Raw genomic sequence first — 14,130 nt, 5'->3', positions numbered from 1 at the left:
TTTATTGATTGTAGATTTGTTTGTTTTGTCCTTTTTTTTTTTTAATTTGGCTATGTCTGAGCAGGCGGGCTGTGTGTTCTTTCTTGTTTACTTGTCTGTGGGCACGATACTTTTCACCTCCTTCTCCAATTGGCAGGGTAAGTCGCTCAAATATGGCATAGCATGGCAAGTCTAGCTGAAGAGGAGTCACTGGGATGGGTTGTTTGTGCCATTTACTACAGTAATCAGTGCAGGGTAGGTTCCAGTAAGCCGTGGGTGTGCTGCTTGGTGGTGTGATGTTAAGTGCACGGTGCAGGTAGGCAGGATGGAGGGGGGAAATTGTGATGTGTGGAGCTAAGATGGGTATGAGAGAGAGGAACAGTAGCCAAAAACATACAAACAAACAAAAAAGAGTGCTAGGGCAGCTTGCCACTGGAGTGGAGAGATGAGAGACTATGAAAAGGAAAAAAACAAGAAGGGAAATAAGAAGAGATAAAAAAAGTAAATGAATAAATAAAAATTAGAAAGAAAAAAGAAAAGCAAATGTCCCAGGGATCCCACCAGTGCAGCTATGAGGTCTGGTGAAGTTGTTCCCAGGTGTAGAAGTACAGCCTGGCTAGAATGCATAGAGGTATTCAGTACCAAGGTATTCAGAGGACAGGAAGAGAAGAAAGGTATAGAGAGATAAGAAACTGAGTAATGAAGAAATAGAAAAAGGGAAAAAGAGGGAAAAGAAAACAAAACAAATTAAAAAAAAAAAAAAGAACAAGAAAAGCCCCCAAAAAAACAGGAAAAAAAAAAACCCACAAAAAAATAAATGTTCTCAGGGATCCCTCTGTGCATCTGTGAAAGCTGAGGAGGTAGGTCCCAAGCTGCGTAGCACTGCCCGGCCAGAACGGGCTCCCAACTCGAGAAAAGAAAAAGAAAACAAACAAACAATTCAAAATAAGCAAACAATAAAAAGCCCCAGGATCCCACCAGCATGGCAGCACAGACCGGGATGCAGTTCCACACTTGAACAGAGCGCTGCAGCCCCTTCGGAAGAAGCAAAGATGGCGCCTGGAGCCAGGTATTTGAGCAAAAGGAGGGGGAGGTGGTGAGAGGTAAGGAAGAAATCAAAAGAAGCAGAGAAAAGCAACACCAGCAGCCAACAAATGGCACTCAGGGAGTCAGCCAGTGTGGGCAGGTGGAATCCAAGCTGTGGGTGCTTCCCAGCCAAGGGACTATGGCCATTGGAAGCAGAGGAGGCCAAGTGGGGGTGAAGAAGGGTGGGGGTGGGAAAGCATATATCGCTGTTTACCGGTTGTTCTGTCTCCTGCTGGAAGCTCCATGAAGCTGCTTTCTTGTACCCCCTGTTTGCTGGTCTCCGATAGGAGTCCAAGATGGTGGATCCACGCTGCGTTAGCTGGTAGGGGACCTCTGCATGAATCTCTCCTCGCTCTCCGTTCACTGTCAGTTTTCTCACTCCATTTGGTGCTTGGCTGAGTTCTTTATCTCTTCATTTGATGTTTTAGGGTTTCAGGATTGTTGTTTCCTCTGTTTGGCTTAGTTTTTCGGATCTTTGCTGTGGAGGGACGGCATGGTACTTCCTGCCTAGAGCGCCATGTTGCCAGAAGTCAAATCTGGTCTTTTTTTGTGAGTTAGAATTATGTTCTACATTTCTCTCCAGCTCTGTCTGGGGCCCTCTGTTGTGATTCCTTTCAGAGTAGTCATTGGTGGGAACTGGGCACCATCTCGTTGTAGTGGACTCAGTCTGGTAGAGGCCCTGGTAGTTGTGGTCCATTAGTCCTTTGAACTAATCTTTTCCTTGTATCTTGTTTTCTTCATTCTCCCTTGCTCCCAGAGGGGTAAGACCAGTGGAGTGTCTTAGATAGCTGCTCACAGGTTTGTAAGACCCCAGACGCTACTCGCCAAGGTAGAAGGTAGAACATTTTCTTTGTAAACTGTGTTATGCCAGTTGAGCTAGATAGATATTGTCTAGCTCCTGTTGTCTATTTTCTATTCCCGAGAATACGGTACCCATAGCCCTCCACCCAGCAGTTTAGTCCCTCAGGGAGTTTGGATGTGTCTATGAAGCTTCCATGACCTCGCCTTGGTCAAGTTGTGCTGGCTTCCCCAGTATTGTGTACTGTCTTACCCTTCGCCAAAGTTACCACTTATGTATTGTCTATTTAGATCCCCCCCTCACCCCTCCCATCCTTCATAACCAACAAAGATTATTTCTTTTTGTGTGTAAACTTTTTCATGAGTTTTTACAGTAGAGGTCTCATACAATATTTGTCTTTTTTGTGAATGTCTTATTTCCCTCAGCATAATGTCCTCCAGTTTCATCCATGTTATGAGATGTTTCACAGATTTATCATTGTTCTTTATGGTTGCATAATGCTACATTGTGTGTATGTACCATAGTTTGTTTATCTTTTCATCTGTTCATGGGCATCTAGGTTGTTTCTATTGTTTTGCTATTGTGAACAATGCTGCAGTGAACATGGGTGTGCATATGTCCATTCGTGTGATGGCTCTTATTTCTCTGGGATATATTCCTAGGAGTGGGATTGCTGGATCATACGGTATTTCTATTTCTAGCTTTCTAAGGAAGTGCCACATCGTTTTCCAAAATGGTTATATCATTATGCATTCCCACCAGCAGTGCATAAGAGTTCTGATCTCCCTGCAGCCTCTCTAACATTTGATATTTCCAGTTTTTTTGATTTGTGTCAGCCAGTAATGCTGGCTTGAGATGGTATCTCATTGTGGTTTTAATTTGCATTTCTCTAATGGCTAGTGATCATGAACATTTCTTCATGTGTCTATTGGCCACTTGAATGTCTTCTTTGGTGAAGTGTCTGTTCATTTCCTTTGCCCATTGCTGGAAAATTTAAAGATATCCTTTTGTGTTTAGAAATTTCAGTGTCATGACTTGATATGGGTCTATTTTCATACAATGAGATGAGTAATAAATGGATCCTTTTGGCCTGAAAAACATGTCCTTCAAATCTGGGAAATTTTATTGAAGTATTTCTATGATGAATTTTTCCTTTCCATTTTATTTATTTTTCTTTCTAGAATTCCTATTGGCAGGGTATTTGACTTCTTGGAATAATTGTCTATTTTGCTATTCTTTTCTCTATTGTTTTCCTGTTGTCTATTCTCTTTAAATATTTTAGAGTGGTTGCTTTCTATTTAGTTATTTTTTTTTGCTTTTTTCATATTAATTTACAAAAAAATCTTTAATGTTCTCAGATTGTCCCTTTTTCCATAATATCCAGGTCATGTTTAATGAATGCAATATCTTATCTTACCTTTTTTGGGGAAAAAAAAAAACCTCTGCCGCAGGAAAACCTGCAAAAGTGGAAGCTCTGAAAAGCAGAAACCTGTCAGAGAGGAAAACTCAAATATTTTCCATTAATAGCAATAGAAAAGTGATAAGACTGCACTCTGTCAAAGGCAGAAAACTTGCAAGATTGAAAAACAAGGCAGTCCCACAAAGTTGTGGCTCTCACAAGGTTTCGCTGTACTTTCTTGAGTTTTTCTTCTCCCCGTATAGTTTATAATGCTTCTAAATTTTGTCATTTGTTGTGATCTTTTTCTCTCTAGTGTTAGAGGGTTTTTTTCAAATATTTGGTGATCCTTGACATTATGCCTGTATTTAAGATTGGTTTACTCAAATGCTGTCTTGAATTCTCTGTGCAAAGTGGAGAGGTGTATAAGAGGAGCACAACCATATAGTTATTTGATTAGGTCAATTCGTGGGAAAATACGTAATGTTGGTGTCTTTTCTTTTGGTTGGTCAGAGTCCCCATGGAAGAATCCATTCCATTTTCTGCCATAATATGCCAGATTGCCAGGGTACTGGCAGCTGTGGTGGAAGGGGGTTTTAGGGTTGAAAATGTATGTTCCTTTAATTCCACTGCTTTGAGTATGATAAGACTGATCTCAAAGTTTTATAGTGACTCCTCAGATAATTACCATGGGTTTTACTCTCTCTAGTAACCTCCCAAGTGTCTGTCAGTTTGTCACACTGTGGGGGCTTGCTTGTTGCTGTGATGCTGGAATCTATGCCACCAGTATTCAAATACCAGCAGGATCATAGGCAGGTTTCATCTGAGCTTCCAGACTAAGACAGACTAGGAAGAAGGACCCAGTGGTCTACTTCTGAAAAACATTAGCCAATGGAAACCTTATGGATAACAGGAGAACATTGTCTGATATACTGCCAGAAGATGAGCCCCCCAGGTTGGAAGGCACTCAAAAGACTGGGGAAAAGCTGCCTCCTCAAAGTAGAGTTGACCTGAATTCTGCGGATGGAGTCAAGCTTTCAGGACCTTCATTTGCTGATGTGGCATGACTCAAAATGGGAAGAAACAGCTTCAAACATCCATTAATAATCGGAACATGGAATGTATGAAATATGAATCTAAGAAAATTGGAAATCTTCAAAAATGGAATGGAACTCATACACATCGATATTCTAGGCATTAGTGAGTTGAAATGGACTGGTATTGGCTATTTTGAATCAGACAATCTTATGGTCTAGTATGCCAAGAATGACAGCTTGAAGAGGAGAGGCGTTGCATTTATCATCAAAAAGAACATTTCAACATCTATCCTGAAGTACAACACTGTCAGTAACAGGATAATAGTCATACACATACTAGGAAGACCAGTTAATATGACTATTATTCAAATTTATGCATCAACAACTAAGGCCAAAGATGAAGAAATTGAAGATTTTTACCAACTTCAGCAGTCTGAATCAGGATGCATCAATAATTACTGGTGATTGGAATGCAAAAGTTGGAAACAAAGAAGAAGGATCGGTACTTGGAAACATAAAATAAATAAATAACTTACTGATGGCTCGGAGACAACAGTCAATATCAAATCACAAAAAGAGGCAGACCATGATGGTTTCAGCAAGCTCCCAAAATAAAGAATCAATAAATTTTCCAGAGGAAGAGAATTTCCTTGAATTACTGGAGGCAGAATACAAAAGATTAATATATATAACTCTTCAAGAGACCAGGAAGGAGATCATGCAAAATGCAGAACAAGCCGGAACACACAGACAAAGCAATAGAGGAACCTAAGAAGGTTATGCAAGAGCATAATAACAAATGCAATAGGCTGCAAGAATCCACAGAAAGACAAATCAGAAATCCAGAAGATTAACAATAAAATTTCAGAATTATACAACTCAATAGAAATCATAGGAACAGAATTGAGGCAGTAGAAGTCAGAATTAGTGAGACTGAAGACAAAGCACTTGACATCAACTTATTTGAGGAAAAATCAGATAAAAGAATTTAAAAAAATGAAGAAATTCTAAGAATTATGTGGAACTCTATCAAGAGGAATAGCCTACAAGTGATTGGAGTACCAGAATGCGGGGGGGTGGGGGGGGTGGGGGCGGATAACAGAAAATACAGAGAGAATTGTTGAAGATTGGTTGGCAGAAAACATCCCTGATATCATGAAAGATGAGAAGATATCTATCCAAGATGCTCAGTGAACTCCCCGTAAGGTAAATCCCAAAAGAAAGTCACCAAGACATATTATAATCAAGCTTGCCAAAACTAAAGAAAGAACTTGAAGAGTGGCTAGGGATAAACAAAAAGTCATCTACAAAGGAGTCAATAAGACTAAACTCAGACTACTCAGCAGAAACCATGCAGGCAAGAAGGCAATGGGACGACACATATAAAGTCTTGAAGGAAAAAAATCTCCAGCCAAGAATTATATATCCAGCAAAACTGTCTCTCATATATGATGGTGTAATTAGGGCATTTCCAGATAAACAGAAGTTGAAGGAATTTGCAAAAACCAAACCAAAATTACAAGAAATACTAAAGGGAGTCCTCTGGTTAGAAAATCAATAACATCAGATAATAACCCAAGACTAGAACACAGGACAGAGCAACGAGATATCAACCCAGATAGGGAAGTCACAAAAATAAATCAAAGCTAAAACACTGAGAATGAGAAATAAAGATGTCAATATGTAAAAGATGACAACATTAAAACAAAAAAGAGGGACTAAAAAATGTAGACATAGATTTTTCATATGGAGAGGGAGTCAAGGCAATATAAAGAAAGAAGAAAAACATCCTGTGCTGAAAGATATATGAGTCAGAATCAACTTGACAGCAATATATATACAGGTTTTTTAAAGATGTATGTGAGTGAAATTTTTTTTCCTTTTTCTATACTCAATAATCTGAAAAATTGTCCAAAAATATCTCTTAAGATTTCTCTTATGCTAGCTATTCCAACTTTTCAGATCTTATACAGAAAATCGTCATTAGGAATCAGTCTCCTGACGCTTCTTGGTATAGCCACATGTAAGCTGCTTCTCAATTTTCTTAAAAAAGGGTTTCTGAGTCAAGTCAGACAAAGACTGGATTTGTTTTAAGAGCTATAGGAAACATCATTCCTTGTGAGGTCCTAAAATCTTTGGAACCAAAAATACAAGGTTGTTTTTTTTGAGAGTTAAGCTAAGAAAGAAGTACATTGTGGACTAGAACAGAAATTTGAAAAGTCACATAGAAGACAATACTTAAGGAACTATAAATTTAATGTGAAATAATTTACATATCTGAATAAAGAAGACGTTATTATCCAGGTCTAAATCAAGAAAATCTACTCACTCCTGCATCTGGGGAATGGAATTTGTTACTCTTAAGCTGTAATAATGAGAAAGTAAAAGTAGTATGTTCTCAAGGACTCAAAACATTGATATGAAAACCTGCAAGAGTTCTGGTTTTACAGAAATAAAATAACAAATTTTTATTAAACCAAGCAAATCTCACAGAGAATGCCCTATACAAAGAGAATGGACAAATTATTGAAAAAGAATATGTTCCTTGCTTATATTTAAAACTTGTGTTCCACCTAAAATGTAAAAGTAGGCATTCCATTTTTTTCTTTTACTTACATTACACTATTACACTTGAGATGTTTTATTCTGAATCAATTTCCAAGAACTTGGTCATATCTGGATATATTAATGATCAAATAGTTAACATATATCTCATAGTACATAGCTGACACTCTGGAACTGGGCTAAAGTAGCCAAATCAAGGACCTGAATCAATGACTATGTACACAGTCATAAAGTCGGATGTGCACAGCCGCATTCCATCATTAAATGGAAGTGGTATGTATGAGACCAGTCCCAAGCAGGACCTGAAGGCACAAGTAAGTTGCATGAGGAAGTGGTCCAAATGCCCATGGTTTCCACTCCTGTCACATTACCTTCCTTTTCCCCGTCTGCACCTCATGGGGAACTCATGGGGAGTTCCTTTTGACCAGTTGACTGAAGAAGAAAAAATTCGTGTGTCATTTACAGATGGTCCTGCACAATATGCAGCTGATATTCAAAAGTGGACAGCTGCAGTACTATAACTCCTTTCTGGAATCTCTCAAGGACTGTGGTGAAGGGAAATCCCTCCAAATGGGCAGACTTTGAGAAGTGCACCTGCTTGATCACTTTGCTTGGAAGGAGAAATAGCCAGATGTGAAATTGTATACTGATTCATGGGCTGTGGTGAATGATTTGGCTGAATGGTCAGGGAATTGAAAGGAACGTGATTGGAAAATTAGAGACAAGGAGGTATGGGGGAGAGGTACGCCAATAGACCTCTCTGAATGGGCCAAAGAAGTGAAGATATTTGTGTCTCATGTAAATGCTCACCAAAGGATGATCTCGGCTGAGAATTTTAACAATCAAGTAGATAGGATGACATGTTCTGTGGAAATCAGTCATCCTTTTTCCACAGCCACGCACATCATGGCCCAATGGATTCATAAACAAAGTGGCCATGGTGGCAGGGATGGAGGTCATGCATGGGCTCAGCAACATAGACTTTCACTCACCAAGGCCGACTTGTCTACAGCCACTGCTGAGTGCCCAATCTGCCAGCAGCAGAGACCAACAATGAGTCCCTGATATGGCATCATTCCTCAAAGTGATCAGCCAGCAATCTGGGGCAGGTTGATTACATTGGACCACTTCCATTATGGAAAGGGCAGTGTTTTGTTCTTACTGGAATAGACACTTGCTTTGGATATGGATTTATCTTCCCTGCACACAATGCTTTTGCCAAAACTACCTTCCACGGACTTACAGAATGCCTTATCCACCATCATGGTATCCCACACAGCATCACCTCGAATCAAAGGATGCATTTCATAGCAAATGAAATGCTCATTGAATTCATTGCTCTTAACCGTGTTCCCCATTATCTTGAAGGAGCTGGCTTGATAGAACAATGGAATGGCCTTCTAAAGACACAAGTACGACACCAGCTAAGTGGCAATATCTTGCAGAGTTGGTGTAATGTTCTGCGAAACTGTATATACTCTAAACCAGCATCCAATATATGGTGCTGGTTCTCTCATACTCAGAATTCATGGGTCCAGGAATCAAGGGTGGAAATGGGAGCAGCATCACTCACTATTACCACTAGTGACCCACTCACAAAATTTTTATTTCCTATACTCGTGACCTTATGCTCTGCAGATCTAGAGATCTTAGTTCCAAAGAGAGGAGTGCTCCAACCTGGAGACACGTCACTGATTCCACTGAATTAGAAGCTAATAATGCCACCTGACCACTTTGGGATCCTTATGCCTCTGGATCAACAGGCAAAGAAGGGAGTTACCATATTGGCTGCTGCGATTGATCCTGATTACCAAGAGGAAATTGGATTGATATTACATAATGGAAGTAAAGAAGAGTATGTCTGGAATTCAGGAGATGCCTTAGAGCGTCTCTTAGTACTACCATGCCTTATGATAAAAGTCAGTGGAAAACCACAGCAACTCAATTCCAACATGACTACCAATGGCCCAGACCCTTTAGGAATGAGGGTTTGGGTCACCCCACCAGGCAAAGAGCCACAACCATCTGAGGGGCTTGCTGGGGGCAAAGGGAATACGGAATGGGTGGTTGGAGAAGGTAGTTCTAATTACTAGTTACAACCACGTGACCAATTGCAGAAATGAGGACTGTAATTGTTATGAGTACTTCTGCCTTGTATGTGCGCATCAAATATTTTTGTTTTCCTCATTTATAAAATATAAAATGTAAACAGGGTTAATGTGTTTTTGGTTGTATGTGTGTTCTCTGTATCATGTTAGATGCAAGTATGACTTATAATTGTCTTTATTCAGAGATTATGTATGGTTTAAGGCAATGTGTACAAGTGTCAAGTTGACAACTTGGCTGGGCCATGATTCTCAGTGGTTTGGCAGTTATGATGTAGTTTGACAGTCATATAATGATGTGATCACCTCCATGATGAGATTTGATATAAGGTGATCACCTCCATGATGGGATCTACTGTGAGTAGCTAATCAGTTGAAAGGGAGCTTCTTTGGTGAGTGGCCTGATCCAATATAGGTAAACTTCTGACGGCTTGTGGATGTTTGCTCACTCTGAATCCTGCTGCTGGCTTCTGTTCATCTGACCTCCAGTTCTTGGGACTTGAGAAAGCAGCTTACCTGCCATATTGCCTGCTGATCTTGAAATTTGTAAGTGTTCGCAGCCTATGAGCCAGGATCCTGCTCTCTGACTTGTTGATCTTGGGTTTGCCAGCCCCTGCACCAGTGTGAATCAGGAGACTCCTCCAGCCTGACTCATGGACTTGGGACGTTCTAGCCTCTGTAACTGTGTGAGCCATTTCCTTAATATAAATCTCTCTATATATGTACTTATACACTTTACTAGTTTTGCTTCTCTAGAGAACCTAGCTTAAGACAAACAGGAAATGTAAAAATTGTTTCTATTTTAAGCATATTTCTTTTAAACTAAATAATATGAAATACAGACATACAAATATTAGAGAGTACACAGATAATCCATATATTGGTCCGTAAGACATTAATTATTAAAAGTTAAATAATTTATGTATTTTATAGTAGTTGGCAGTATTATTTTCCCTTTTAATAAGGGAATATTGCAAATTTTTAATGTGTTTTTATACTCAAAATAATTTTTATTTTCATATAATAAAAACAATTCAAATTCCGTATAGAAAATGTGCTTAAAGAAGAGAAAACAAAAGACAAAAAAAGACAAAAAATTCAACCCTCACAAGCATACACATTAACATTTTTCTTTGTGCTTCATTTTTTTCATGCATAACATATATTTTTAAATGAAAATCTGTTCAAAGTATACAGAATATTTTATTATCTGTTTTTCTTAATAATTTATCATAACCATATTTTGACATCAATTAGGACTTATAGGAACATTAAGGAACTTCTAAATCACATTCTTCCTGATTCTTTGACTGATTGTTTCTCTTCTACCTGATATCTAGAAGTTGGAGTTTTTAAAAGGTCAGTCCTGGTTCTCATCTGACTTTGTACTTGCTCCCAATGTCATCTACTGCAGTGGCTTATAATACTATGAATAGGCTGACCGTACCTAAATTTATGTATCTGGGATAGAACTGTCTTCTGTATTCACTGTACACTCACACACATACACACACACATGTACATAAATATATTTGTCACATCTATTTGGAGTTCTTCTGTATATTTTAAACTTATCCAAACTGAACTCTTAATGCTTTCATTTGAAATCTGTTCGTCTCCTGTTCAATAAATAACCAGTCCATGCACATGTTTTTAGTATGAGAAAACTGAAAGTCTTTACTGATATTACCCTCCCTCATGTCATCAATATTCAATCCATTAACATATAACATTATTCTATATTATATGGTATCCTGATTCTTTACACTTCTCCATCTGCCATCCTATTTTGAGACACCATGCTTTTTCACCTACCCCTTGAGTTGGTCTTCTTAAGTTGTTTTGGAGTTTGTTTGTTTTTTATCCCCCACCCATTCTATCCTCCAGTGACCTGCCAAAATGATTAGTTTAAAAATTAAATTGGTAATTCTCATCTCATTTTACTGCAACCTTCTTTCAAGTCTTTTACCTTTCAGATTGTTGTTGTTAGGTGTCATTGAGTCAGTTCCAACTCATAGTGACCCTATGTACAACAGAATGAAGCACATCTTGTGTCATCCTCACAATCACTGCTATGCTTGAGTCCATCCTTGCAGCCTCTGTGTCAGTCCGTCTCCTTGAGGGTCTTCCTCTCTCTTGCTGACTCTCTACCAAGCATGATATCCCTCTCCAGGAATTGGTCCCTCCTGATAACATGTCCAAACTACGTGAGATGAAGTGTCGGCATCCTTGCCTCTAAGGAGAATTCTGGTTGCACATTGAGGAGGAACTATAAAACAAAGACACTTAATCAAAGTAGAATAGCTAGCACTGGGTAAGGGCTCTAACTCCTTCATGACTTCGCTGCTTAAATAGATATCTGTTCACCTCTAACTTAAATTTCTGCCTGTAACTGAGTGTAACTAAGGAAGTGTTTTGTTGTTTTTTTTTTCCAAGTGGTCAGGACCACACTCTTCCTGCAGATGTGTTCTCAGAGGGGGTCAGGACACAAATGATTATCAGAAACCCCCTTATGCAGGATGTTCTCAGGGAATATGTTGCCACAAGCAAGTTATTTTCAACTTACCTTGCTTACTACACTAAAACAAAGCAGTTTGGGAGGCAGGGCCAAGATAGCAGAGTAGTCAGACACTTCTGGTGGACCCTCTTATGACAAATACCCAAATAAACAAGCGAATTGATTATATATGATAATTAGGAGCCCTGAACATCTCAGGCAAAGTTGAGGAACCTGACTGAGTGGTGATGGGGGGACGGTTCAGAAACAGCGAGGAGGCGAGGAGGTGCCAGACCTGACCCAGCGAGAGCCTGAGCCCTTCAGGCCTGATCAGCTCATGGGTGAGTGGTGAGGCAGGCAAGCAGTGGTGCTCGGGAGGTGTATTAAGCACCAGGAGAAACCCAGTGGCAGAGAATCTACTTGGCCACCCAGAACCAGTGAGAAGCAGTCCTTGATCCGGCAACAGATAAGTACTTGCATCCAGCCTACTGCATGGATAAAAACCACCCCCATGCAGGGCAAATCCTCTCTCCCATTTACCTCCCCACTCCCTGCTCTGCACTGGGTCCTGAACAGGCTTCAGCCTGTCCCCTGAGCCAGAAGTAGGATCCTTCACATGCCCTGAGGCATTCCCCTGGTCTTGGAGAGGGAATAAATTAACAAACGGGAAAAAATAAACTACTGGCTCCCCTAAGCCAGGAACTCAGGGTAAGCACAGTTCCTTTGCCTAGGCACAGGCATAAGGGATCCATGGACTTTGAGTGCCTTTCCCCCTAAGTAGACTTGTGTGGGCCTACTTCAACTGTGTAGGCCTCCATTACCACAGTATAACAGGGTACGTACCTGAAGTTTAACTTCAACTGTTTCAGCTGTGAAGTGGCAGGTTCATGACATTTGACACTGCTCTGCCCATTAAGCAGGGTCTTCACATACCCACCTTAGGGCCTGAGGACTGGTGGTTCCATCCACACCACCTAGCCATCTGAGATAGGCACCCAAGAATAAGAGGTGTCCCCCATTCCTTACAGCCAACAGCATTCAGTGCTCATTGTCTGGCTGCAAAACCCACCCACCTATGCACTCTAGGGAACAGGGACACGACTTCCTCCTAGACACTCGGGGGCTGCCATCAGCCTCTTGCCTTGCTCAGTGTGTCCCCCTGCTGCAGCTAGATGCCTGTGCTTACACCAATCACCCATGCCTGTCTATGACTGTAGGTGAGAGCCTACACCACACACTTGGTGGCGATCTACCTGGGCACCTGAACTGAATCCATTCAGGAAGAGTGGGTAGACTCCTGAGCTCACATACCTAGTAACAAATCTAACCACTTGGTGACAGGACATTAGAGCTTCAAAGTTCCAATATTCAAACTAGCTCATATGAGCAGACTATTTGGTCATATCAAAACAAAACAAGAAGCTAGGACACAGTAAGCAAACATAAAATAAATAAATATAATAACTGATTGATGGCTTGGAGACAACAGTCAATATCAAATCACATGAAGAGGCAATCCATAATGGCTTCAGCAAGCTCCCAAAATAAAGAATCTAGAAATTTTCCAGAGGAGGAAATTTTCTTGGAATTACTGGAGGCAGAATACAAAAGATTAATATACAAGGAACTCTTCAAGAAATTAGGAAGGAAATTAAGCAAAATGCAGAACACGCAATAGAGGAAATTAAAAAGATTAGAGAAGAACATAATGACAAATTTAACAGGCTTCAAGAATCCATAGAGAGACAGCAAGCAGAAATCCAGAAAATTAACAATAGAATTTCAGAATTAGACAACTCAATAGAAAGTCATAGGAGCAGAATTGAGGCAATGGAAGTCAGAATTAGTGAGATTGAATATAAAGCACTTGACCCCAATTTATTTAAGGAAAAATCAGATAAAAGGATTTAAAAAAATGAAGAAACCCTAGGAATTATGTGGGATTCTATCAAGGGGAATAACCTATGAGTGATTGGAGTACCAGAACAGGGGAGGATAACAGAAAATACAGAGAGAATTGCTCAAGATTTGTTGGCAGAAAACTTCCCTGATATCGTGAAATATTACAAGATATCTATGCAAGATGCTCATCGAACTCCACATAAGGTAGATCCCAAAAGAAAACCATCAAGACATATTATAATCAAACTTGCCAAAACCAAATATAAAGAGAGAATTTTAAGAGTGGCTAGGGATAAATGAATGTCATCTACGAAGGAGAGTCAATAAGAATAAGCTCAGACTACTCAGCAGAAACTATGCAGGCAAGAAGGCAAAGGGATGACATATATAAAGTCTTGAAGGAAAAAAATTGCCAGCCAAGAATTATATATCCAGCAAAACTATCTCTCAAATAGGATGGAGAAATTAGGGCATTTCCAGATAAATAGAAGTTTAGGGAACTTGCAAAAACCAAACCAAAATTACAAGAAATACTAAAGGGAGTTCCCCGGTTAGAATATCAATAACATCCAATAACAACCCAAGACTAGAACACAGGACAGAGCAACGAGATATCAACCCAAATAGGGAAGTCACAAAAATAGACCAAAGCTAAAACACTGAAAATAGGGAAACAGATGTCAATATGAAAAGAAGACATTAAAACAAAAAAGAAGGACTTAAAAATGTAGACATAAATTTTTCATATGGAGAGGAAGTCAAGG

Source organism: Trichechus manatus, unplaced genomic scaffold (assembly GCF_000243295.1).
Source record: "Trichechus manatus latirostris isolate Lorelei unplaced genomic scaffold, TriManLat1.0 scaffold00032, whole genome shotgun sequence".
NCBI lineage: Eukaryota > Metazoa > Chordata > Mammalia > Sirenia > Trichechidae > Trichechus > Trichechus manatus.
This window is presented reverse-complemented; position numbering follows the sequence as displayed.